Here is a 4563-nt window from a genome sequence, read left to right as displayed (position 1 = left end):
CTGGAGTATGCTGCTTTACTCGTATCCAATGATCCCTTTTCACCTTTTAAGACACTACTTCTTGGTATTGAGCGTTGGCAGACAGGGGTAGTGATGTTTGGTGACAGTAGGTTATTTCTGTAATATCTATTCCTCTGCTCCGTGCCTTATTATAGTTGGTACCACCAGAGAGGGATAAAGTTTTCTAGCATGATGCGCCTCTTCTGGAATGTGGTATTGGAGAAGAAGCCAGATGCTGAGAGCTTGCTCTTTGGGTTTCATCTCTTGGTGTTGCAACTTTTGGCTGTCTTAGCCGAATATTTTGTCCTCTGTCCTGCAGGTCAGTACGGATGTGAGAGGGTTTCCTCATGCTCCAAGCCCCCCCCCCCATATGCCCTACCGCACGGGGCGGTGTTTACCAGGCTTCACTGGCTATGGGCTACCTCAGCCTCCTCCACATGGGTGGACAGGGGGGTCTCACCCACAGCTCGTTCCTCCACCACATGGTAAGTTGATCTGAATTGGATGACATGAGTTGCAAAGTATATTCCTTGTTTAAGTACTTCTGTCAGTGGAGAAGATGTAGAGGAGGTACCACAAGCTTTGCGATGCAAGGATAGACCTGAGTGAGGACATAATAACATTCTTCAGCTTTCTGTGGACGTCCATTTCATGGACTGTCTTGTTTCACCCTACAGAACCGGGCAGCAGGTGTCTGCCATGGAGACGAAAAGTGACATTTTGCAAAAGACAAACATGAAAGCATTGCCCAGGTGCATAGCACAGACACAGTGTTTTGGGCTCTGGGATGCATGGAGTGCAACCTTCCCCTCACTCTTACTTGTGGAGGCCCCAGTTGTCCAGTGTTATTGATTAGTTATGAAAACATCTGTCCCTGGGTGGAGTGGTCACATCCTCAGGGGTGAGGGACTGGTCTCTCCTTTGGCCACAGGGGTGAGAGGAGACCTGTGAGTAACTCTCTGCATCTGGATGAGACGTGGCAGTGGGAGAGAGTGGAAGAGTGTGGGGTAGGTGTAGAGGGTTGGCTTACATCCTGCATGGTCAAGGCCAGTCTGAATCCACCTCCATCTCTTCTAGGGCTTCAGTCATATTCAGAAACCTGTGGCGCTCAAGGGGACAACAGTGGCACCCCGCCCAAGAAGGTCCCGCAGAAGGACCAGGTAAATACTGTGGCTGTTTTTAGTTGTAATCATTTCTGGAATCCTGTTCCTGTCTGGGCAGCACCCTGTCCTGACCTTGTATCTATTGGGTTTGTCCTGGTATCTGTGTGTGGTGTCATTTACAAAGGTAAATGTAAGTCTTCATTCAGAGCCTACAGGCTTCTCTGTTTCCAGATCATCACCTTAGGGTTGTGTCGGTGGAAGAAACACAGAGTTTTGTTGAAGCCTTGACATTGCAAGGGGAATCCTGGCTGGGCATGTTTTAACATCCTGAAGTTTCACAGGACATACATGTGTTGTGCTTGGCGATTTCCATGCACTCAGCAGTGGGGGAGGTGCTGTTGTTGCGAAGGAAGTGTCTTTATTGCACAATGGCAGACATATATTTCTTACCATCGTGCACGTCCAGACTCCACATTTGTTGTTCTGGGAGGGATGATACACACCTCACATTTCGTTTGCAGCATGTTGAGTTTGAGCTGTCATTTCATTAGTTATATAAACACCTGAAGCAAGGCTATTGTCCCTTGATTAATCATTAGGGTAGGGGTCTGTCCCTTGTCCTCGAGAGTCAGTGGATACTTCTGGGAAACACTCTTGTCCACTGGAAACAGTGGCAGATGCTGGAGGCAGGTGTAGATGGTTGTTGGAAATTTGCTCAGTCACTTCCAATGGGCTGGTCTTCTGTCTTTTCTCTGACATGGGTCAGATACAGACGCTGGGGCATCCTCCATAAGGAATAGCAGTCCTGCATGCAGGCGTCCCATGTTATGGGAGAGTGAATATTGCTAAGGACATGATAACTTTCTTCAGTTTGCTCAGGAGATACATTTGATGCACTTTGTCTTTCACTCATACTGAGGTGGTTGGCAGGTCCCTTTGTGGTGAAGGAGAGCCGCTCTTCTCCAAAAGCTGGGCATAGCAGGTATGCGCACGCACACTCTACAGAGATGATATTCCATGCTCTGGGAGGGATGACGCCTACTCTTTTTTTTTATTGTTATGTTAATCACCATACATTACATCATTAGTTTTGGATGTAGTGTTCCATGGTTCATTGTTTGTGCATAATACCCAGTGCTCCACGCAGAACGTGCCCTCTTTAATACCCATCACCAGGCTAACCCATCCCCCCATCCCCCCTCCCCTCTAGAATCCTCAGTTTGTTTTTCAGAGTCCATCGGGGATGACGCCTACTCTTAACGTTAGGAATTTAACGTGTCTGAGAGCAGGGAGGGACACATTCGTTAAACGACATAGATGTTGTGTTCCGTAAAAGGGAAGCACCAGCGATGGATCTGAAGGACAAGAGAGGGAGCCATGAGTCACTAGAAACAGGAGGTTGTGGATGAGAAGGATGGAGGTGCTCAGGGGAGTGGATGGGCCTCTCTCGGGTAGAGCAGGGGCCGTTCCTCGCAGGCCAGCAGCTTGAGCAGTGAGTGTGAGGACACCATGACACCCACACCGAGTTGCTGCCTGTGTCCTTCACACGGTGTGGATAATGCAGTTATTTGTACCTGAACGTCACTGTTGCCATAAAGCTGTTCCTTCATACTCTATAAAGATTGTTGTTTCCGCTGGGTTTCTGAAGTTTCTGAACTGGGTGACAGAATGTGGTGGAGATTTGGGAAATTTAACTTGGTTCCTTTGGGGATTCTCGTCTGCCTGAGTTTGTGGGCCCCAGTGAGAAAAAGTGAAGACGGGACCGAGATCAGCAGAGTGGCTGCCTTGGCCTTCAGCCTGAGCCAGACTCTTCGTGGGGAATTCAGGATTGACCAGGATCCACACTAGGTGGATCCCTGTCTCTACGTCTCTGCCTCTGAGTCACCACTCTGCCTGCACTTTGCATCTCCCTGAACTTCGTCACAGGATCCTGTGGATTTACCTGTGTTCCTGATTTCTCAGCCCGAATGCCTGCTCTCAGTGGGGCCTACTTAGGGCCTCAGCTTTGTTATCTGTGCAAGGGGAGCATATTGGTTTCTGAGGTGATTAGAAGAATAGGAGTTGAAGTACATAAAGAATCTGCAGGGGCCCCTGGATGGCTCAGTGGGTTAAGCATCGGACTCTTGATGTCTGCTCAGGTCATGATCTCAAGGTTCTGAGATCGAGCTCCACGTCAGGCTCGGCGTTGAGTGTGGAGCCTACCTAGGAGTTTCTCTCTCCCCCCGCCCTCCCTGTTTGCGCACAACATTGTCCTTTCTCTGTCTCTGTCTCTCTGTCGGAGAAAAAGAAAAAGAATATGTAAAACATCTGGGCTGTTGGCCTCTCCCCCTTCTCACTGTTTAAATGAAAATAGCTCCATGCAGATGAGTATGAAAAGATGTTCATTTCAGTCCACACCATTACACTGAGAGTATAACACCTCAGCCCAGAGTTTGCCAATTCTTATTTCAAAAATAAGGCAAAGACCCCTTTTTATTTTCTAAAAAGTTTTAGGTCCTAGCTACGAATGAAGTGAAAGATCATTACAGGAACCTGTATATTCAGAGATCTATACCTGGGATGTGAAGACAATTGTTTTCTATTACATATAGACTCGTGGAGGCAGCCACACACTCAGGTGTCCATTCAAGGCCTCAGATAGAGTATAGGAAGCAAATGCATTTAGGCAAACAGAAGGTCACAGTGTACTAACCCAAATCTATTTGCCTTACAGGACAGGACATTGGAAATTTGAAGACCTCCCTGAGCAATTACAACCAGGCGGTGTGTGTATATATTTAGAAAACTGTCAGATGAGCCTAATGTCCTGAATGTTGTCCCTGCCCATCCTGTCCCCTGTGCTCTGTCTCTCCTGGTATCCCCCAAATAAACCTTTCACAGTTCTGTCTCTGTGTCAGCGTCTGCCTTCAGGAGGCCCTACACTCACTCGCCTTCGAGTGCACAGTGTGAATCCCGTACACAGAACAAACTGGCAGCAATGGTGGTGATGGAGGATATAGCAGGATTCCCCGTTGTGGTATCTTTCCTGCAAGGGGCGTAAGAAATCCTTCTGTGGAGGTGGACACATCTTGTATTTAGGTTTGTTGGTGGTTGTAGTAACCCAGGTGATAGATACTGTTGAGCACATGGTGCCTGCTAGTTTAGGGGATGTGTGTCGAGCAGCAGGACAGGGGTCTGTCCCCAGGCAGCGGTGTGTTGTGACGGTGAGGAATGAATGAAGCATCCCTAGTGGCCCTGGGAGACCGGTGAGGAGGCCCTGCATTAATCCAGGTTTTGTGCACTGGTTTCACCTTACGAGCTGTCCCCCAACCGCAGGAGGGCTCTGAGGGGGGGCTGATGGTGGCAGTTTTCTTGTTAAGACCCATGATGCCCATAATCCTCCCACAGTGTCCTTGTTGAGGGATGGGCAGGGCAGAGGCCAATGACAGGAGACCCATTCCTCCCTCACCACACAGGAGGA

General features: G+C 48.7%; 1 long non-coding RNA gene across 1 annotated transcript; it reads left to right on the top strand.

The window, feature by feature from the left end:
• Positions 1 to 367: 367 nt before the first annotated feature.
• On the top strand, positions 368 to 3982 carry LOC141374047 (uncharacterized). The gene is made up of 3 exons (XR_012380588.1): positions 368 to 485; positions 1078 to 1160; positions 3817 to 3982. It is a non-coding gene; the product is annotated as an uncharacterized lncRNA (long non-coding RNA).
• The last annotated feature ends 581 nt before the right edge of the window (positions 3983 to 4563 follow it).

This window comes from Callorhinus ursinus, unplaced genomic scaffold (assembly GCF_003265705.2).
Source record: "Callorhinus ursinus isolate GAN/ISIS: 27379988/994484 unplaced genomic scaffold, GSC_fseal_2.0 scaffold13, whole genome shotgun sequence".
Taxonomy (NCBI): Eukaryota; Metazoa; Chordata; class Mammalia; order Carnivora; family Otariidae; genus Callorhinus; species Callorhinus ursinus.
This window is presented reverse-complemented; position numbering and strand designations above follow the sequence as displayed.